The sequence below is a fragment of the Mus musculus genome, chromosome 12, assembly GCF_000001635.26.
Source record: "Mus musculus strain C57BL/6J chromosome 12, GRCm38.p6 C57BL/6J".
Lineage (NCBI taxonomy): Eukaryota > Metazoa > Chordata > Mammalia > Rodentia > Muridae > Mus > Mus musculus.
In genome coordinates this window covers 30,847,785-30,871,475 of record NC_000078.6, presented here as the reverse complement: position 1 = coordinate 30,871,475, position 23,691 = coordinate 30,847,785, and the positions used below count along the sequence as shown (strand labels likewise).

Below are 23,691 nucleotides of genomic sequence, written 5' to 3'. Positions count from 1 at the left end.
TCTCTATTTTCACTTTTAAATTGGGCGTGGTAAAAAAAAAAGTGTTAGTGTTTGAGAGAGGTTGAAAATTGCTTGTCTCAGAGAAGTTAAGACAACACAGCGAAATCAGCCCAAACTGGGGGCTCTTGAGCAGCTTTCAGGGACTCCTTCCACTTCTAGTTTTCTTTTTTCAGCAAATGAGACAGACACCAGGCTTACTGTATAGAAAGAACAGTTCAGAGGTAATGTGCCCGTGGAGTTGATGGGTTAAAGATGGGGGAGGAGAGTGGGTAAAGATGAAAGTTTCTATATCTGCTATGCTCTTATGAACAGGGGCATTGGAGATTGAGTGCTTAGTACCTCAGAAACCTGAACCAGACTCTATTCTGATTCTACTACCTGATATTATGCAGTGTGAGTTTGCAAATCCGTGGTCAACAAAAACCAATGTTTTCTTAATATTTTTCTTTCTCTTTTTCCTTTCTTCCCTCTCTCCCCTTCACTTCCTAATACAAAGGAAACTAGGGTTTTCCTTTGAGTTCTAGCTTTGCTAGTAAAAGAATTTAAAAACATACTTGTAAGGAAGGAAGATCAATAGTTTTATTACAGTTTGAGAAACAATAACGAAAATAAACAGATGAAAAGGGCAGGGATGCTGTAGGTCCAGGCATAGACCAGGAGGAGGGAGGAGAGGAGAAAGCCACAGTTTTCAAATTTGGCACCTAGATCACAGATAGTGAGGAAAACCGGAATCTCAGAGTAGGAATGCTTATCTGAAAAGAGCTGGACATGCTCAGCCCTGACTGCAGATCTAGATGCTGGTGTCCCGAGAATAAAGCCTGGTGGTAGAAATAGAAATTGAGATGATATATATGAAAGGAAAATCACTTCTTGGAATGGAAGAGAACTTAATGGGCTGTGGAAAGCATAAAGCATCATCAGGCCTAAAGGCACATGCTCTCTACAGGACATTTACATACCATCTCCCTGTCCTCTATTTCTTGGTCTGTCTCTCAGGAGGATTGTGGGAGTATCCTCCTACAAGTGGATTAGAAGCCACAAGTGCTAGCCTTAAGAATTGATCATCTATGTGCTCAAAAGTATGAATATTAGCTCAATCATAAAAAATCTTTTCCCCCCTTTTTATTAGAAATTTTCTTTATTTACACTTCACATGTTATCCCCTTTCTTAGTTTCCCCTCCCAAAATCCCCTACCCCCTCCCCTCTCCCCCTGTTCCCCAACCCACCCACTCCCATTCCTGGTCTTGGTGTTCCCCTATGCTGGGGCATAGAACCTTCACAGGACCAAGGGCCTCTCCTCCCATTGGTGACCTACAAGGCCATCCTCTGCTACATATATAGCTAGAAACACAAGTTCCACCATGTGTTTTCTTTGATTGGTGGTTTAGTTCCAAGGAGCTCTGGGGGTACTGGCTAGTTCATATTGATATTCCTCCTATGGGGCTTCAGACCCCTTTAAAAAAGAAAGTACCTCTCTGGGTACTTTCTCTAGCTCTTAACATTTAAAATCTCAGTTTGGATAACAGTGTCCTGAATACATTTGACTACACATTGAAAACGACTGTTCTTATATTCCAGGGGTGACTTGATTTACTTACCTCACAGAACTCTGGTAGCACACACATTTGCCCAGCTTCATCTTAGATGGCTACATTTTCATACACACCAGACACAAAATACTGGGCAGAAATGTGAAGCTGTATAGGATGCAGAACAGCCTGAGAGATTCAGATGCAGAGCCTTTGTCAAGTCCCAAGGCCACAAAGAATCAGGATTGAATGACATTCTAAGAATTCAGGAGACAAAAGGAATGAATCAGAAGATGTGAAATAAACTTACAGGGAACATAGGCCTGGAGATGTGTGTGACCCAAGTGTCTCAACTGTGTTCACTACTGTGTAAGACATGGTAAAGTATACACAGCTTTTATACAAGATGGTCTTATGTTTTTCCCCCTTTTTTTAAAAAATTAATTTTATTCTATTTTTCACTTACTCACTTTACATCCGCTCACTGTCCTCCTCCTGGTCACCCTCTCCCACAGTCTTTTCCCCATACCCATTCCCCTTCTCCTTTGAGTGGGTAGCCCCCGCCCCGGGTAGTTCTCTTACCCCCGCACATCAAGTCTCTGCAAGGTTAGGTGCTTCCGCTCCCACTAGGGTCACACAGGGCAGACCAGCTAGAAGAACAAATCCCAGATACAGACAACAACTTTTTGGGATAGCCCCCGTTCTAGTTGTTGGGACCCACATGAAGGCCAACCTGCATATCTGCTATATATGTGCCCAGAGGCGTAGGTCCAGCCAGTGTATGTTCTTTGGTTGGTAATTCACACACTGAGAGCCCCAAGGGTCTAGGTTAGTTGAGTCTGTTGGTCTTCCTGTGGAGTTCCTATCCCCTTTAGAGCCTGCAATCCTTCCTTCTATTCTTCCATAAAAGTCCCCAAGGTCCATCCACTGTTTGGCTGTGGGTGACTGTTTCTGAGTCAGCTGCTGGGTGGAGCCTCTCAGAGGTCAGCCATGCTAGACTCGTGTCTGTGAGCACAACAGAGTATCATTAATAGTGTCAGGGATTGGTGCTTGCTCATGGGATGGATCTCAAGTTGGGTCAGTTATTGGTTGGCCATTTCCTCAGTCTCTGCTCCATCCCCCATGCCTGAATTTCTTATAGACAGGATAAATTTTGGGTTGAAAATTTTGTGGGTGGGTTGGTGTTTCTATCACTCCACTGGGGGTCCTGCCTGGCTTACATACAGGAGGTGGACTCTTCAGGTTCCATATCCCCAGTGTAGTGAGTCACAGTTAAGGTCACCTGCATTGAATCTCGGTCACCTCCCTTATTCCAGGTCTCTGACTCATCCTGGAGATGGACCCTACCTCCTCACCCCAGGTAGTTGCAGATTTTCATTCTTATTTCATGGCCTGACTTATACTACCTGGTTATGAATGTGTCTTAATTCGTATCTGGACTCTGCACTAAGCTACATGCTGTTCTGGTGAAGAGCAGAACACAAACTCTGTGCTTGTAAACATTTGCAATTTAGCTCAGCTAAGAAGTAAAAGGAATTGTGAAGAGCAATATGCATTCAGGTCTATGTTTATCCGTGGAATTCTCATGTCAGCTAGGGGACTCTGCATGATCTGTTAACCCTGCAGGAGCTCTGTCAAAAAGGTAGCATTGAGTGTCTCACGAATGCATATATGATCTGCATATGAATGCACATGGGGGAATCCAAAGAAAACAGAAAGATTGCAAAGTCCAATAAGATAATGCATTTCTGTCCATGAAGGCAGGACTGTTGGGGGGATCGCCCACTTCTACACTCTTCTCTCTGAGATTTACATCCCAACCTAAGCTGTTCTTTCTTTTATTCATAATATTAGGTTTGAGCCTGTGTTCTATTTCCAAACAGAGCTTGGGAGTTGGTCCACAATAGGCCCATCCCCCCATATCTGCAGAGGCAGTAGGGAGTTTCCAGAAATGCACAGTGGATTTGTAACCCTATTAGTTCCCCGGCTTGGTGGTACCTAAGGTTGAATCTGCTTCTCCTTGGAAACATCCTATTGCTAATGCTTATACTGGGGATGGGTTTTCTCCTGGACTGAAAACACATTGAGAGTTTCGCAGCATAGGTACCAAGGTCACCAGCATAGGTACAGCAGTAGCCAGTCCTCCTTGTCCTTTTGTTCTTTGTAATGGAATGGACCTCATCTGGTGCTGGGGTAGTTTCCTCTGGACTGTATATACCTGTGTCATGAATGAGATGTTGCTTTGGTTTCTCTTTTGATCCTAAGTTTACTTATCTGATATTTAGTTTATTTAGTTTTTCTCCATGGGATCTGAGTAAAGGATGCCTTTGAAGTGAGAGGTGAAGAGGAAAAGTGAACCTTAAAAGCCTTTCTCTCTCTCTCTCTCTCTCTCTCTCCCTCCCTCCCTTCCCTTCCCTCCCTCCCTCCCTCCCTCCCTCCCTCCCTCCTCCTCCTTCCTTCCTTCCTTCCTTCCTTCCTTCCTTCCTTCCTTCCTTCCTTCCTTCCTTCCTTCCTTCCCTTCTTCCTCTTCCTCCTTCTCTTCCTCCTCCTCCACTCCCCCCCCTCTAAAAGTATGGGTATCTAATGCCTCCTTTATGAATCTTATTACATTTTCCTGCAATACAGTGCGATCTATGTGTGACCAAATGTGGCCAGGTAATACAGCTACCTGATTAGCACCAGGAAGGAAGACAATTTTTTTGTTTGTTTGCTTTTTTGTTTTCTTGTTTTCGAGACAGGGTTTCTCTGTGAGGCCCTGGCTGTCCTGGAACTCACTGTACAGACCAGGCTGGCCTTGAACTCAGAAATCCACCTGTCTCTGCCTCCTGAGTACTGGGATTAAAGGCATGTGCCTCCACTGGCCAGAGACAAAGTTCTATTATACCCAGTCATTCCTGGGAAAACCAGAGATGCTGATCTACCACAAGTATCTTATAGCTCCTCCGAATGTATCTGGGATTCTCAAAGGCTTATAACCCTGTTGGTGGTGCCCACAGGGTCCTGCGACTGTGAATGCCATGGATGAGATTCAGAAATCTCAGTGATTTTTGTTTTGTTTTGTTTCGTTTTGCAGGTATCAGAACAGCCAGCCCAGAACTGGTTTGCTTTTGATGTACTGCCTTGTTTAGCTGGGTGATTAAAATATAGTGTCATGTAGTAAGTATTTTGAATGTTTGAGTCAATACTCTTGTCTAATTAAGAATGAAGATTTTAAACAAGTCTGTAGGGAATATTTTCAATTAGAAAGTTTTAATTACTTTCAAATCAAAGCTGCTTATTTAGGTGATGTTGAAGACTGTTTCCATAGAATGCTTTCCAACAATGCTACAAGGTCACCCAAAAGATTATTTGGAAGGGCTAATAGATTAAAATACATTCTAGAAGAGAGATTTCCTTTGATTGAGACCACCAGAAAATGGCAGCCAAAGACTAGCCTACATGCCCAGAGTTTGCATTTGCAGTAGAGGACCCCAAATGTCTCTTGCATGAGTACTTTATAATGCTTAAAATCTAAATTATGGAATCTGCTTGTAATGTTATTTTTGACTCACTGGTGAAGAGATATTAATAGGACAGAAATGGGGGCTGTGGAAAGAGTTGGTTGCTTTTACCACCCACTTGGTCTGAGAACATCAAAAGAAAATTACATATGGATGCATTGAAAACTAATGGCTGTGCCCACCAGTCATAGGAGCTGAAAAGACAGGGAGAAAAGTTAGTTTCTATCCTAGAATAATGGAAAATAGGCTAGGTCAGCTGAGCTACATCAGGTAAGAAGACTTGGAGCTCTGAGCCAAGTGGAGAAACATAAAGCACAGGATTTGGAGAGTTTGTCATGCAATGTGAGCCACCTGCTGTAAGATAGTTCTCACCGTGCTTTGAGTCACATCTGACTCTTGGCAGGAGCTTGGCCTATGGCCTCACTGTGAAACTGGAGGGTGGGTCCCTTTGGTCTATCCTTCCTCTGTGCATGCTCTGTGCATTTACTATGAGTCATCATTCGCCAAAGTAAATGCTGTTTCTCATTGCTTAGCTGAACTACTTTGTTGCACAGACAGACCTGTCAACCCACACGAGGGGACACTCTGAGGTTTTCACTGAGCGAAGGCATTTGTTGTGAAAGAATCAAAACCATCTGTTACCATCAGCCCTGTTGTGCCAGAGGCTCTGGGAAGAGGCTTGGTTGTGTGGCTTGGGTGTGGCTGTGCCAAGGGGTTATAGACTGGTTCTGATACATGAGGCTTACCTGGCCTTACATCTGAGTTCTGTATAAAGGATGCAAAGATAGGGGAGTTGGAGACATCTCAGGAAGCAGGCCTGGCCACTAGGGGATGGAGATGTGTTTCCATCTGCTAACCCCCTCATGTCCCCATATCAGCCCCCAGAGGCCTGTTTGCATTGTCTCTGCCATGTCTCTTTAATAGAAAAATTGCCTGTGAAAGTGTTATTGAGTCAGAGACTATGATTATCACGTAAGTCCTTATCCACTTGAGGAGATGTGTCTGCCATTTTGGCAGAAGAGTTTTCCTATCTTTGTGGAAGGAAATTGTTTCTGGCTTGTCACCCCTTAGGATTCAAGCTTCTTCCCATCGCCCCTCACAACTTATCAGCTTCGCATTAAAGAGATAAACCCTCACACTCAGAAATGCATACATTTGAAACTCAAGTCATGCTTGAAGTTGTGATAATGTGAGAGGGGAAGGTTAAGAAACCCAATTTTTCTATTGTTTTCAGAGGAAAACAACAACCAGATGCTTGCAGAGTCTGATGTAGGGGGGAGGGAAATAGTCCTGTTTCAAGAAGCAAAAACGAGTAAAAACTCACTTCTTGTCTTTGCTAAGTGAATTTCCCAGTCACAATGCAACACACCAGGGCACACACATTCCTCTCAATATCTCAGTGTGAATTGTCAAGTGTCTGCAGCCTGATAGGAAGGACAGGCTGGCCAGGATCTGGTGCCCTTATATGTACATGTTTAAGGAACACCGATTAGATGAGCTCTATGCCATACAGCATTATGTCTATATTGGAAGACATCTGTCGAACGTATGCAAGGGCAAGGGCTCTGAAAGCTCATAAGACTTTTTGCTCATTGGCACCAAACCGAAGGACAAACCAAACAGATCATCCTCAGACCTGCTTGTAGCTTGCACTCTTCTTGCTTGTACCCTTTCTGGTTCCCAAATAAAGGCAGAATTCCATAATCATGTGGCATAGCAGACCACTGGCCATTTCTCTGGACCCTGGCCAGGTATCTTATGCACCAACAGTACTAGAATTTTTCATCCTCCTCTGGTGGCTTAGCAAGTGACAGGAAAAGCACCCAGATGTAAACAACACACTGAGCCAGCAGGAAGGCTGGAAAGGGGCCAGCCAGGCCCTCCCAGACAACATTGCATGGTGTAAAGGACCTGGCACAATCCAGCCCCTCACCCTCCTGGCCAACACAACTGATACTGTACATGCTAATTACAAGAGGCCTGTGAAAATGTGAGATTCCACTCTAGATCGGACTTGACACATCAAATATCCCGGCAAAGTTGTTTCCCATGGGCACCAAGCAAGGGACTGAGCTATTAATCAAAGGTAGGCCAGGCTGTCACACCTACTTTGCTCTGAAGTTCCCATGCACTCGAGGAAGCACAGCTGAGGAGAAATCCAGACTTTTCAAAAGCATTGCTACTCCTTGAATTAGGCAAGATGGGGTATAGTGCCTTGGACATTTATTGAAGTCCAGTCGGCAAGCACATCACATGCTGGCTAACGGAATTCCTTCTCCTTCTCCTTCTCCTTCTCCTTCTCCTTCTCCTTCTCCTTCTCCTTCTCCTTCTCCTTCTCCTTCTCCTTCTCCTTCTCCTTCTCCTTCTCCTTCTCCTTCTCCTTCTCCTTCTCCTTCTCCTTCTCCTTCTCCTTCTCCTTCTCCTTCTCCTTCTCCTTCTCCTTCTCCTTCTCCTCCTCCTCCTCCTCCTCCTCCTCCTCCTCCTCCTCCTCCTCTTCCTCCTCCTCCTCCTCCTTCTCTCTCTCTCTCTCTCTCTCCTTCTAATCTACCTATCTAATCTGCCTATTTGTTTATGTATATGAAATAATTTTATATGTATATGAAATTTTAACACATAAAACATTAATGTATTATCACTTGTATGAATTCATATGCAATGTAAATCAGAGCAGTTTGAGCCTTATATTCATAGACCTTCTTTCAATAAATTAAATTCAATATTCTTACAATGTATTTTGATCATATTATCCCATACTATCCAAACTCCTCCCATATCTAACCCTGTCAACCTTACATCCTTACACATACAACTTGGAGTTTTCTTTTTTGCCCACAGGGACAGTTGGTGTTGTCCAGCTGCTCTCCTCACGTGTGGGGAGTCTGTTTCTGTGTGCTTCCATGAGATTCCGTGTGTGTGTGTGTGTGTGTGTGTGTGTGTGTGTGTGTGTGTGTGATGTTTCTGCTTTCCATAAAACTTGGCTGAGCACAGAAACCTTGTTTTTCCTACCATTTTATTCTTTAAGTTAGTGGATAAAAAGAACCCATTTCTGAGGCTTAGATGACCACACCATAACGTCATTGTTGGGAGTGCTCTACCTGGGATTTCAAGGACTCTGCTGGAAGGGGAACTGGAAGAAGCCTAGGGGACAGCTACAGGAGAAACTTATCTGTGCTGTTTTGATTGTGGACTGAAGCTTTCAAGAACTATTTGGCATCTTCACCCTTCCTTGGAGTTCTCTCTTCAAACTCAGCAGATTTGGTAAAGCGCTGTTGAGGTTGAGTCTGTTACTATACAGCTTTGTGCCTTTTAAAACCACATCCTGAACACTTAAAAAAGTTTGCTACGTTTTGAGAAGAAGAAAAATGAAATTTCCAACTCTGGGATAAAATGGATCTCAATTCTTTTTCATAAACTTGAGTTGTTCTCCTCTTCAAGTAGAAACAGAAATTGATTTTCCCAGTTCCTGGTCTCTTTGCTTTCCTAGTCCTAGTGTGCCACTCCAGCTGCATAGCTGTCTCTGTGTGTCCCTAAGCTGGTGAAGCAGTGCAGACTTCTCCACTCCTCTCGTCTCCAAGGCTTTTAGGAGGCATGGTCCATATTAGAGGTATGATTTGGCCATAACCAAACCAGTGTTTCAGTGATCATGAATTTCTCTCTGCTGAGGAAAGGCTCCAACATTTCCTTACAGTTAGGGTGCTATTGGACTTAAGTATGTGTACCAAGTATCTTGGTACAAGGCCATTGAGAATCTCGACTTTGTACTTCTGGGCAAGGTGGCAAATGATATTTGTTCTCTGTAGTCTTTCTTTTGGTTCATGTGCAGTGGAGGTGGGTCCTATCATGCTAGCTCATTTGCAGTCAGTCACAAAGAAGCTAAGCTGGATTATTCTCATGGCACTCACCTCTGAGACTTTGGATCAGTATAGACGAAGATTTTTATGTCCTAAATAGGACTGATTACCCACTGACACTGGGGACAGTGGGTAAGGTACTTGGAAGGGGACTGCCTGAGTGAGACTAGAGCTCCCGTGGTTCAAACCCTGAATCGTACTAGCCCATGAGACCTAGATATGTGTCACATTCCTTGTTCATCATGCCCAGCTACTGAGCAATAGGAATGAAGTTATTTATTTCATTAATGAAAACTTCTTAACAAGGAGTCTAGTCTCCATCCAACTCAACTCAGCATCAGAATCCTCACTCAGGTCAAAAATCTATGTTACAAGGGAAAACTTAAAACATGTTAAGTATCTAAATTTTACCAAACTGACACATGAAAATGCACTGGACTTTCAGAAGTTACCACTTTGGGTCTCTGGATGCCCCCTCATTTATGTTTCATGACATGCTACCATGCAATTTATTTTTATTTTTAGCTTATTGCAATAGATACTTCAAAATGAACTCCTATGTACTTCAACCAGAGTCCCCAGGTTCCTTTTCAGCACTCAGTCCCCAGAGATTCACAGAGACTATCTGGGGAAAACATTTCGTTTTTGGTTGAACATCTCCGTGACAACAGTGACACCCAGTTTTTACATACCAAATCGTCTGACTTGAACAAACAGTATCATTAACCCAGAACATATTTTGAGCAATAGAACTTTAGAGAGTGAAGGGTCTCTTCAAGCATCTGGTGGTTGGCTTTTGGAGCCCCTGTGGGGAAAGGACTGGGGGAACGTGGGCTTTTAGCTTCTAGATGCTGACATGATAGTAATGTGGATGTGTGCTTCCTTGGTAGCCCCAGAATTGGCCGTGCTTTGGGAACTGCTTGCTCCCAGGACCATGTGTACAAGGAAGTGTTTTTGTTTTTGTCCTTAGAGTTCCCTAGAGTTCACATTTGTCCACAGCTAGACTCCGTTTTTAGATGAAGTGGAGGAAGATGAAGGTGTTCAGGATAAAGCAGCAACATACCTAAAGGAATCAATACCCCTTAGGGGCATGCTGCTGGAATCACCTTTGCCTTAAGCTAAGTTTTGCTTTTCCTGAATGGCACTTATTGGCCAGTGTGGTTTTTATGCTTCGTGGGGACTTTGCAACTTGTTACGTCATACAAACTTCTAGAAGTAGTATCGAGTGTCTAAGAAGACTGATTCCTACTAGGACTTGCTTCAGGACTGCAGACTTTACGGAACCACCTAAAATGATCCCGGTAGACCTTCATAAAGATAAAGAAGGAATTCAGTCTTTGGCTGTTCACCTGGTATAAGTTCTGAGGTCATGGTGAGGCAACGTGAGAAAGGCTGGATAAAGAGACACCTCTTCCCGAAAGCCAGTTGGTGAGGAAGACCTTGTTGGAGCCTCAGCTAATATCCCAGCCTTTTTCTTGCATCCAGATGCATAAACATTCATGGTTTGTAGATTTAGAAGCCAGAAAACAGCATTTTAGGCCTCCTAGCATGCATTATGCTGAAATGAAGACTCTCTGTCTATGTCAAGTCCAACAGAAATATTATATTACTTGAAAGAGCAACGGCTTTTTCATGTCTACCTGGAACTGCTTCTGAAGGTAAGACTCAGAAACTCACCCAGAGCGGGTGCTGGTGATTTCTGAGCTCTCATGACTCACAGGCACACCATATCTGTTTGTTTTTATTTAATTTTGCAAGTTTTATATAGAGTTCCCATAAATAAAACATTGTGATCTGAGCGAGCAAGGGCATGCAGAAAAGAGCAGCCTCGTAGAGTGCCCGGTATGCTAGATTTCTATGTCCTCTTAGGAGACGTGAGTTTTACATTAGAAAGAGTTTACTGGGCTCAAAGGTGTTACCAAAATGTACGCGTTTTCTTTCCTTTTTTTGTCATCTTGAAGATTGCTTTTGAGGAGCCTCCTTTCCTTACCATAGTCACAACAGATTCAGTGACTCTGCCCAGGGTTGGCAGAGCTCTGTTAGTTACCAGCTCTGTGTGGGGAAGAAGAGAATTTGAAACATATTGATGGCATGTGCTTATGAGATAACACACAAAGTTGTTACTCTTGGATATTTGTGGTTTAATGACCAACACTTTTGCAAATGGTTACCATCCTTTCCCTGGGAAAATGTTAAGAGCAACTTAACGGAATCTGGAAATGCGTACCTATTTCTGTGTATTTCACTGCCATTAACTTTTTATAGTACTACTTAGACCCTACTTCTATATTTATTCAATAACAGATATGGCAGATACAGACGGGAACCTTGGTTGTTTTACAAAGGGGATATCAGAATATTGGAAAGTTCTCTGTATTTGAAAGAGGGGGAGTAGCCAAGAACAGATAGCAGAGGGTACAGTAGAGGAGGTATGCATATACGTATACGTGAAGAATTTAATTATATTTGTTCTACATAAGGAGCAATGTCCCTACCAGAAGCCACAGGTGGCCAAGTGAAAATCCCAGTGTCAGATGTGATTTGCTTCCCATGGAGTTGTCATTAGGGGGTGATCCAGAGTCCCTCAAAACAATACAGGATAGTGCCACTGCTGTCAGATGTTCACCAGAACTTGAGACACTATTGCTGATAACATTATTTACAATGATCACAGGATGTGGAAACATCAAGTTAACTTTGACCAGGCAGCTTCTTCCCTACGGGCGAGCTTTCAGAGGACCAGAAGGTACTTTGTAAATGAAGCTCATTTACCTGTGGACTACGTGATTTAAGGACATGTCTTTTGCTTATATGTCACGGATTCCTGTTTTGCATTTTTATGGGATGTGTGTGTGTGTGTGTATGTGTGTGTGTGTGTTTGTCTGCATCTATATGTGTTTCCCTGGCTTTTTTTTTTTTTTGTGGGAGAGAGTCTTTTTTCTGTTTGCTTGTTTTGTTCTATTCTAATCTGTTTGAATTTATTCTATCATATTGTTTATTATTTTTAGATACCTGTTTGTTTTCTAATTAAAGTGAGAAAGAAAACGTTTAGATTTGGGTAGATGAGAATGTAGAGAAGATCTGGAAGGAGCTGAGGGAGGGGAAACCATACTCTGAATATATTATATAAAACTATTTTTAATTAAAAAATGACCCCTCTCCCAAGAGATGCTCATTAAAGCAACAAGAGGGTGACCAACTGTTTTTTTTTTGTTTATTAAATAGGGCTTAAGGTCTAGTCCATAGGAAAAATTACATGCCTGGAACTACAATTTTCACCAAGAATTTATGGTTGAGGAGCTAGTAGGCCCTGGGGTAAATCTCCTATTATTTTGCTAACTGTCCCCTTATCTGTAGATTAGTGCAGCTCTCAGTCTCATTAAGGAAGCTTCTTTGTGCAGTGGATGGAAGGTTACCAGGAAATTCACAACTGGTTTAAGTGCAGAGACTAAGTGGCTATGGAATGCTAAACAAAAGAGGACATGTATATTACACACCCCTTGAAGGCTTGGATACCATTGCAGAAGAGGGGGTAGAAAGATCATAAGAGTTCAAAATTAGGGAGTACCACAGCAAAAGTGACTTCAGGAGATGACAGGGCCACTCCTGTTACTCATGAACGCAGTTGCTGTGAGTTCCTGTATAAGATCAAACAACAACAACAACAACAACAACGAAACTTTCTAGCACAGAAGGAGGGTGGTTCCCATAACTGAGTCCCATAACTGAGGAGCTACAGTTGACAGTTTCTGGGAGAAGACTGAGAGTTAGTTTTCTTTAAAGGTTTGGTCCCCAGAAGGTCTACAATGCTCCCGTGGATGGCCCACACCCGTGAGTGAATGAGCATCACAAAGTGGACTTGAGGGTTAATAAAAATTAGAGGATACAAATTTGGGAATGGTGGGGAGATGGAAAGTGTATCTGGAAGAAATCAGGGAAGAATGTGATGAATATGATCAAAATAAATGTATACACATATGTGAAATTATCAAATAATTAATAAAACCATGTATCAAAAATAAATATAATCAAAGGAAAATCTGAACTCTGAAGGGGGCAACTGGGGATGATCTAAAGGACACAGCTTCTCTTGAAGATAGGCAGGTATCTGAGAAGTCAATAGTCTCAAAATACCATCTTGTAAATCATATCTAACATTTAGAAATTAGTGAGAGTCTGGCTTAACAGATGACCAGTGGATACATAATGTGGGGAAAGTTTCAGGCAAGGAAACATTTGGATTAAATTAAAAGTGAGTCAATTGGACACAGGCATATTGGTACAATCAATTAATTTCGCAGCAGCCAGTGACACAGCAAATCAATTAGTTTGGGCTATGCAAGTACATTAGTTACTTTTCTTTGCTTCATCCTGACAGCATAACTTCTAAAAGAAACGTAAGGGAGAAAAGGTTGACTTTTGCCCCATTGTTTAAATAAATATCACAGCAGAGAAAGCATGGCAGAGGAATCTTGCAGCAAAACTTTCTTCTCATATCTCTTTGAACCAGGATGCACATAGCCAGGAGGGAAAAAAGCCGGCCTCTAATCCTTAAATCCCACCCTTATGGTTGGCAGACAGGCCTCCAGTCTGTAAGCTTCTACAGTCTCCAAAAGCAGCACTTCCAGCTGGAAATTAAGTGTTCAGTCACTTAAGCCCGTGGGGACATTACACATTCAAACCATAACATTTAATTTTGCCCACAAATTTGTAGTTTGGTTATGTGAAACTTCTGGCGTGGGCTGGGTTACCTTGTCTCTTGGTTATTTGTGAACCATGAAGGTCTGTGGATGGCCATAGCTAGTTAGGGGCTCTGCCTGATGAATCAAGTGGTAGCTGAGAGCTAACAAGATCCAATGGAGCATCATCAATCCCACATATCAGAAAAACAGAATGAGCAAGGCAGCCTTAGGGTTCCAGGTTTCAAATACAATCTCGGCAATGATGTATTAAACGTAAGTTATTTATGTAAGTTATTTTTACTTTAAAGCGGAGATAATCAGAGCAGGCAAAACCATGAGTTGTAGCTAAATACTCTTTAAGAGACTTGACCAAAAACAAAACCAAACAAACAACAAACCAAAACCACAAGTCAGCTAAACAATATACCAAGAAATAAGTATAAATGGCATGTCCTAGTTGGTCCAAACCGAGTAGAATTAGGGTCAATGCCCCTTAGAGACAATTAAAGAGGGGAATCTTAAAATAGCAAAATAGTCAGATCTGTAGGAAGATGCCATAGTCACAATAATGATGACTCTATTTGCAGAGACTCAAAAGATGGAAAAACAAGGAGGAAGCAGACAAATCTAAAATGATGGTGGAGATGATTAACATGCTGTTCTCCATAAGTGATAGAAGTAAGAAAAAAATTATACAACTCCCACATACTTGGACTTGAGCAACATACTTGTAAGTAACTCCAGGGGTAAATGACAAAAACTAGATTAGAAAATATTTTAACTGTATCCAAACAAATGCAGCAATGCCAGTGTTTAGGTAGAAACACACCACTTTAAAGATTAACAGTAGTAAAAGAATATGAACTTAAAATTGTTTTATGTTTCCACTTAACAATGTAGGGGAATGAAAGGTATCGTCTAAACCCAACCTAATTAAATATAGAAAATAATAAAAAAAAAACCCTAAGAGAATGGCAAATAGAAACTAAAGCTAACTAAAAAGGCCATTCTTTAGAAAATAGTACAATTTATAAATTCTTAACAAGAAAATAAGATAATAGAAATTATCAGTTTTTGAAATGACCAACGAGAAATCATTACCATGTCCACATGGGGATACCGTAAACAAAATTACGCCAATAAGTTTCCTAGCTACAGAAAAAGTAGGAATGTTGGTAGATAAGCTTACCATAGTTAACACAAAAGAAAACTGAGCAATTGCATGATTCCTAATCATAACTGTCAACTTATTTGGACTAAGAAATGCATCATAGCTTAGTGAAGTTTAGAGTATGTGTGTGTGTGTGTGTGTGTGTGTGTGTGTGTGTGTGCGCGCGCGCGTGCGCGGGTGTACGTATTTCCATAGGAGAATAACTGAAGGAGGCATACCATCCCTGCATGTGTATGGCACGATGCTACAGTCTGCTTCATGTCTACTATGAGTTGATAAACTTCCATACATTAAGTTTCTCTTTCACGTGCTTCCCCACCCTAAACACACAATCTTGCCCTCCTATTCAACCTCCCCACTACACACCCACCTTCTTTGGCTACACACTGCAGCTACCATAATGCTCAGCTGCACCTCATTCCTAAAGTGGTGGAGCTACCCTGACTGTGAATCAATAAAGCCAAGGTCTGTGAACCAAACTAAATAATTTCTCTTTTAAGATAATTTTGTCAGGTGTTTATTTTGTCATAGCAACAAGAAAACTACCATACCACAAGGGTAATAAAGATTTTTGAACTTTTGTGCAGAAGTTATTTAAGTTTATCAAAACACCTTGCTGCAAAGATACTTCAAGGCACAATAGTAAAACTGTAAGAGCCACAGAAGTTTATATAAGCTCTTTCTGAATATACAGAAGAAAAAGTGCTTTCCAACATGATACGAGTCCACACAGCTCTAGCAGCAAAGCAGGACAAAACCATTCCCTCAAAGAAATGTAGGCTGGAATGGCTCATTAGCATAGTCTCAAAGTCTAAATACGCTAAATGGAAGAGAGTGAACATTATCAAGTGTAATAGGTCCCAGGAATGCAAGGTTGTCGAACATGAAAAACCATCTCTGTAAACATCATGTTAGCAGACTATAACAGAAAGCTACGTGGACATTTTAATAAACGAAAACAAATGAAAAACTCATTTGTGGTTTGTAAACTTTCAGCAAGTTCAAGAAAAGATTACCAGAGAATTTCCTGGTTTGACAAGGTCCTAGTGAGAAAGCCACACCCCCTTCATAGTGAGCTAATGTGCTTTTCATCTGGAACCAGGAACAGGACACTGTGTTCTTTGTGACTTCACGTGAGCACTGTACTGAGTCTTCAAGTCAGTGCAATCAAACTTGATATAATAAAATGCACATAGATTAGAAAGGAAGAAACAACTGTCTTTGTTTTCATTTTATAATTGTCCATACAGAAAAAGTTAAAGAATATACAAAATAAACTAAAAAAAAAACAAGAAATGAACAACTGCAACAAAGTCATAAGATACAAAACAAAAAGTTAATTGTATCTCTACATAGTTGATCAATCAAATGGAGAGTGAGACGAACTTTATATTAAGATCAAAAATTGATACAAAATATTCAGGAGCATCTTATATAGAAGTTGTACAGGTATGTAAATAAAATCCAAGATGGACGAGTTCAATGGAAAGATGTGCCACTTGTTAAATCATAGAGACTCAAATTATCAAGGATTGAAATTTCCAAAAGTTGGTGTTTTAACATCTTAACAATGCCAACCTAAATCCTGATGGGCTTCTTCTAAATAAAACTTTGATGGAAATATAAAGGACTCAGAATATCTCAAATAGTTTGTAGTAATAAAGTCAGAGACCACCTTGCCTTATTTGATGACTTATCTCAAGGATGGGAGTAGCAGCCATGTGTCCTAGCACATAAGATTCTGTTATTCCCTCAGAATGGACACCCACATGGGAGGTAACTTGAATTATGATAAAAATTCTAAAGAAGATAAAAGGACAGAGGAATATAGTTTTAATTGACCCTAGATTTTCAGAATGTAGAAAGCTCAACTTTACTACTACTTCTCCCTGTACATATAAACAAATTAATTTTTATATGAAAACCCCCCAAACACCTATAGAAAAACACATTGGAGCATATTCTGGCCACCTCAGATAAGCCAGGTTTTTACCTTGTGAGAAACAGATCAGAAAATTAACTCACATTACATTATTTTAAAAATATAAAGGCTAGTCAGAGACTTCAGAGAACATTCATAATGTTTATATTAGACAAAGGGTTTCTATACAAATTACATCAAGCACTCATTGAGTAGCTTATACCACCATTCTCTTAAAGAAGACCCTGTGTCCTACAAAGATGTGAAAAGACACTTGAAAAGAGTGGCATGACTTAAATTCACAGAATGGTAACATTTGTTAAAATTAAAAAAACAAATCACCACGCCTAAGGTTGAGGTGGTTGTAGAAACCTTGAACTCTCACACATTATAAGGCAGGGTTAATGACTTTAGAAACTGTTTGACAGTTTATAGCAAGGTAAGATTATACCTGCTATATGATTATGATGCTATGGTGATATTTACATTTTCAGTACCTTCACTCATCATTGCCAAGTTCTAAATCGAGATACGCACTGGCAGGGTGTTTATGGTACAGCAGGCTATGACTGTAGGCATGCATGCACATGACATAGGGAATTCTGAGCAACATCTGTTGATGAAAGAACTTGGGCATGGGAGAACACATGCTGCCTTTGCTTTCAGTGAAGCTGAAGTACTGGCCATGGTGTTGAAAGGAAGGAGAGTAGTGAGTCTATTTGAACAGAATGCAGCAGTGTTCTGGGTATAAATGGAGACACTCTCACTCCTGTGATCACCAGATCCATGAACATGCCCAGACTTTGACCTTAGAGTTGTGAATTTCACATGGAAAGGACTCTGCACTGTGATTCAGCTAGGATCCTGAAGTTCATCTAGCATCCCAGATGTTCTGGGTGAGCTCTAAGTGTAGGTACAAGCATCCATATGTGAGCAGAGGAGGAGACAAAACTGCAATGCGGGGAAGAGAGGCTGATGGGACTCAAGGAATCTAGCAGAGTCAGGATGGTGCTGATGAAGCTGGAAGAGAAAGTTGTACCACGGACGGTCTAAAGAGAACAAGGCCTTGCATCACTGTGGCTGTGCCTGTGTGCCCAGTGTGGATGCCGCTGCTCTAACTGTAAAGTAATTGTGCTGTTTAAAGCATGATCTGCATTAATTTGTTATAGCTGCTTGAGGAAATGAGTAAGACTGGCATTGGGGCTTCATGGATATCTGTACCAAAGTATCAGAACATTGCCTCAAGGTCAGTGTGCTTGGCTGCATGAAAATTTCACTTTCCTTTAAGAAAATTCTCAAAACAACAACATGAAATGAGTAAAAACATCTACTCTGTACTTGGATATAAAAAAAATGGGTTTCCCTCACTCCCTTCACAAAACCAAAGTTTGGAGTATTTAATGCTTTCTTCCAGGATATTTAAATACAGTATTTCTGGCTTGGTACATATTTGTTAAGTAAAGGAAGTCCTCAGGTGACCCCATCAAATATGAATTTCTAAGCCATTGCAGCAAGGTAAGTCAGGTTGTGTGATGCTGGCTTTCACTGCTCAAGTTACACTGTACTACAATTCCTCTCCACCTTTGCTTTCACGGGTCCAGTTCCACATAGCAGGGTGGAACTCCTAGTTCTCTTCCCACCACATATTTAGACCCCAGTAACACTTTTTTAGCTGGCTCTACAAAGGCAGTAGAATGGAAGTGCCTGCAGGATGACATGGAAGTGAGGCACAGGAGACACCTTTCAGAGGCAGGACAGACACAGAGGTACAGCATCAAAGGAGGCTGAGGTTTGGCACTAGGGACAATTATACCGGAAGGAGGCACAGTCAGGGATGAATATGTCACTCTGTGACTGAAAGATGTCTCTGGAATGTACTGTATCCTTTCCCCATAATCCCATGTGATCAGTGTGGGGGCTCGTCAGAGAATGCTCCTGAATGCTGTAGGGAAGGAAGGGAGAGGTGCAACGGCAACCAGTGGAACACACTCCATCCAGAAAGACTCGCCGAGGTTCACACTGATGCCATCGCTGGAGTGGGATAAAAGTGTGACCTGTCCCTAGACTTAAAGGGGAATTGTAAGCAGTATGAAGTAACAGGCAGAAGGCAGATGGCTCTAGGGGAGAAAGGCAGCAGATCCAAGCCTGGACAGGTATCTTTCCATGGCATTCTCCACGGACCAGCCTGCCTGTTGGCTCCCGGCTCAAGTGAGCCCTAATCTGTCTCAAGTGTGAACCTCCCCATCTCACTAAGTTCCTCAGTTAAGCAAGGTAAGATCACAGTAACACACCCTGACTGCCGTGTTCTTCTTCTGACCCAGGAACGCTCCTCTCCTGACTCACATGTGCTCAACTAACCAAAGTGCCATCTCGCTCAACTGTGTTCCTCCCCTGACTCAGACACGCCCTGCCTCTGATTTGGGATGCTGTTTTTCTTATTTGGCTAATCTCGGCCCTGGCTCTTGGGAGGTCTTCTCCCGTCGTTAGCTCTAAAATGGCGATGACCCACTGTTTTAGTATTCAGAGTTTGCAGATCATGTCTTCATCTGTGTTTCTGAATTTAATAAAGAAGCAAAGATTTAATATTGTCTCTGAACTTTGAAAACCAAAAAGGACTGTAAAAGGTTAAAAATAACTTTGTACATGTTTTAAAATGTAGTTGCTTGGGATACACAATCTGTGTCCCTCATCTGGCTCTGATGCGTGCCAGAACTTTGCACTCCAGGCCAGCAGGCCTCCATTTGCGCTCACTCAGAAGAAAGGGCACACATGTACGTTGCCGGTCCTGCCAAAAGGATCATCACAGAGTGTGTGATGGCTGCGGCATTGGCACACACAGGATACGTTCTGCAGGAAGTTCCACCTGGACATGATTCCAAATGTGCTAGTTTACAGATTGAACTTTAATCTAAAATTAGACAGTTTCTTGTATTTTGTCTGATGCAATATGAGCATCTAAATCTCCCACTGGCAGCATATAAGGCAGGTGCATACCTGGGCTCTGGTGGTGGCTAGATCTGTCCTATTTGGGCAGATTTAAATTCTTAGTTAAATGTGTCAGTATTTCGTTTTTATATATGATGTTGTAAAATAAATTATTACTTCATTTTAATCGATTATTTATGTTAGAGGTAGAGTAACATAAATTTGTCTAAATTATTATTTCTAGTAGTTGTCTATGTGTTCTATAAAATTTTCTATGCAAAGAATTATGATTTTGCAATTAGAGATTGCTTTCCAGCTTCATATGCCATTTAGATACTGGTGCTTCTTGTGTTTGTTCCTTGCCTGATTGCTCTTGCTAGGATGTCCGTCACAGTGCTGAAGATAGAATAAAAATGCACATACTGCCTTGTTTTTAGGCTGTAGAGGATCTTTGACTTTCTCAACTAAGCATGATGTCTGCCGTGCTTTTTTAGTTGCACTTCAGCATGTCAGAAATCCTCCTTACACTCCTACTTTGTTGCGTATCTTTACCATAAACGGATCCTGAATGCTGTCAAATGTAATTTATGTATCTGTTGAGGTGATCTCTCCTGAGCTGGGTTTCATCTGGGTTGTGTATTATAGTAACTGTTTTTCTTATTGGGAACTACACTAATATGATTAGAGCAACTCTTCTGCTGTGTCTAATGACTTATGGTGTATAATCCTCTTAGTGTGCTGTTTGGTTCTGTGTGCTGAAAGGAAATGCTAATTTTTTTTTAAACTGTGAGGCGGTTGTTGTGTTACTGAGCCTGGATTCCCTTTGGTGAGAGGTTGGGTCTAGGCTCAAAGCCAGAGTGACTTGGACAGCTATCAACTACATGTTTGCCAGTTGAGCATTTCACAGGAGTGGAAATTAGTCATATCAAGGAAAACATGCATTAAGCAAATAGATTAGCAAACCTCCTCGTGGGAGGTTTCAGTTCTGTATAGATTCCTTACCATGCTCACAGTTAGGAAGAAAGTCTCTAATGGTAAAATGAACACAAATTTATGGGTCCTTAAAATCGAAACACAAAGTGTTTGCCACTGTATCACATCAATATAGACCACGGACTAAGGTTAGGAAATCTGACTGAGTGTGAGCTCAGCATTACTTTGTTATCATTTACTGATAGTGACTTGTAATTAAACTTAGATTTGAAATGATTTTTCTACCTAAATATTTATCACATATTGACATGCAAAAAGCACAATATCCCTAGAATTGAGGTAATTCTTTAGCTTTTAGTTGTCACATTTTACTTATAAATCACTAAATCCAGTTAATGTTGCCCATGTATTGCTGTGTTATCTATTAGAGTATGGAAAACCATAGTCATATCTTCACAAAGCATAATTCTCCCTTCCCACTAACTATCTACTGCCAATAGCTCCTCAATATTGAGGAGGGACTAGAAATTATCGATTTCATTTATTTCTGCTAGCTTAATTTTGTTACGGTCTTGTGCAGGTAACCACAGCTGATGTGAGATCATAATTTTGACAGCCATTCATGTTCAGAAGACAGGAATTCACAGCACTCCTTCCCATCCTTCATCTCTTACAGTTTTTCTGCCTTCTTTGCAATGCTCTCTGAGCTGTGGTGGTGGAGTTAATATAGCTGTACTGTTTGAGGGAAAGCTTCGAGTGTCTTGTTCTCAGTGCTTTGATCTCCACTGATTGCTGTCCATCGAAATTAAACAATGTTTGAGAGCAGGTATCTGGCTATAAACATAAATATTTAGAAGGCAAATTTGTAACACGAACATTTAATAAAATAAAAATACCAAAATCTATCTGAGGATTTGTGACCTCCCCAGCCATGAGCTTTTGACCAGGATTATAATACTAGCTATAAATTTTCCTCATGAGGAACAGGACTGTCAAATCCAATCAGAAAGTGATTAGCTACCCAATAACAGATGTACCAATACTATATATCAGTAGTTACATCTTGCCTGGAAGATTGGTATTACAGAACCCAGGGTATAAGGTTAGATAAGTTAGGAAAGACCATCTATGCCTTTTCTTCCCCAATAGGCTACATAGTATCTTTGGGCCCTGAGAAAGCTAGTCAGTAGAGAGGAAGTTTGCTACTTGCCGTGAGATCGAGTTTTCTGTGTCCTGCAGGCCTGCAAAAATAGGGTCTTACCCTGTAGTTATGGTGGGTAACCAAAGGTAGCAGCGATGTGCTGTGTTGTTTTGAAGCCCTCAGCATCTCATTAAGAAATAATTCATAGATTATGCCTTGCATAGTCAGCACTATGCCTTGTACAGCAAGTCTCTTTGAATAACCCGTATCTTCTTGGAGTGACTTTGTCCACCCATGCACTGTCATTTTGTTCTAAGTCTTGTTTTTGAGTGGCATTTTGAAATTAGCTGACTTACCAGTGGGGTTTCACAAGGTTGTTTGATTTTCTTTAAAAAAAAAAAAGATACATCCTCAGTGTTAGTAACTTGACTACTCCAGCCTCCTGTTCCTCATCCTTGTTTAACTTTTTTACCTTTAATACCCTTTCCTCCTTTTCTCTATACTATCTCTTCACTTATATTCTTCTGTGTTGGGTTGAGAGGTAATAGTCCATATTGCTTTACATAACTCCTACTTTGGGTTAACCTTGCTCTTTACCCCCTAAATTTTCCCCTGTCATACCCCTCCCTTCTTAAGCCTTTCTTCCCCCAGTAGTTTTTAATGTTATATTTTCCAATAAAAGATAAAATCTAAGATAATTTTTATTTTCCTTTTACTTCAGGTAATGATCTATAAAAGTTAATTTATGGTACTATGTAATCTTTGTTTCTAAAAATGGAGTAAATATATACAATTAATCACTAATTATGGTTATTAAATGAAGTTAAATGTCGGCATATAACAGTACTTTCCTTTATTATCCCATCGGATTTCATTGATTTGTTTAAGTATCCAGTGCTTGCTAGAAAGCAGCTTCCAGATGTTTCTTACCTCTCTGTGGGCCTCCAACTCCCAAGCTACTGTGAGGCTTTGCAGCCACAGCCTCGTTAGTTTACTCTTAAGTTAATATAACACAGGGTTACTTGGGAAGTGGAACTTCAACTGAGACAATGATTCCTTAAGATTATATGTAGGCTAGTCTGTAGAACATTTTCTTGACTAATGATTGACTTAAGAGAGCTTAGCTTACTGTGGGTGGTGCCAGCCATAGGCAGGTGATACTGGGTTGGGTTAGAAAGTCAGTGAGCAGTGTTCCTCCATGGCTTCTGTTTCAGTTTCTGCCCCCCAGGCTTCTGTCTTGATTTCTTGCCCTGATTTCCCTTTATGGAAGTATAGGTGAAGTGAATCCTTTCTTTCCTAAGTTGCTTTTGGATGTAGTATTTTATTTCAGCAATAGAAAGCAAACTAAGACTGATGTTAATGTTCTTCTTTCTCTGTGTTATTGGGTCATTTCTTAATCTTTCTCTCCCTTTCCTTTTACCCCATATTACCTATGAATGTTTGTGAAAAACTATATAGTTATCTATGAGTATAGGGAACACACAATTAGAATGTACTTATGGATTATGCTGCTTTAGTAAAGTGGCATTAGTAGAGTCTGGCGTTACTAACCAGGGGTAGTTGGCTAGGCTTTACTACCAGGCATGATTTTCTTCTTGGTCAGTGGGCCTTAGGTCTAGTTAGAGAGCTGTTGGTTATTTATCACCAAGATTTGTGTGCCATGACTGCACCTTGTGGTTATCATTCCATGCAGGTGATTGCTATGGTTCATAGGCATCATAGCTGGACAGGACTGTTGGTTGCTTTGCTCTTTTGGAAGTTCGCACAACCATGGGACCATGGTCTTCTGGGACCATGAAAGCTTGTCCTTTCACTACCCTTATCAAGGGAACTTCTCTTTGCAACAGATGGAGGCCATTATGAAAAAAAATCCCCACAACTAATCAAAATACAGAACAGTGGAGCCTAGTCCAGATAGATATGTCTATAGCACAAGTACTGCCATCTAAGACTCAGGGATCACTGTGGAAGAGGGACCAGAAAGACTGTAAAAGCCATAGGAGCAGGGAATTTGCTGTAAGTCTCACCAGCATGGCT

At 41.1% G+C, this 23,691-nt stretch overlaps 1 long non-coding RNA gene across 1 annotated transcript; it reads right to left on the bottom strand.

Annotated features, from left to right (window-relative positions):
* Window positions 1–563: 563 nt before the first annotated feature.
* Gm32320 lies at window positions 564–22,631 on the bottom strand. Its single transcript, XR_381417.1, has 3 exons — window positions 22,585–22,631; window positions 1,600–1,787; window positions 564–818 (listed from the first exon to the last, which is right to left on the bottom strand). It is a non-coding gene; the product is annotated as a predicted gene, 32320 (long non-coding RNA).
* Between the last annotated feature and the right edge of the window lie 1,060 nt (window positions 22,632–23,691).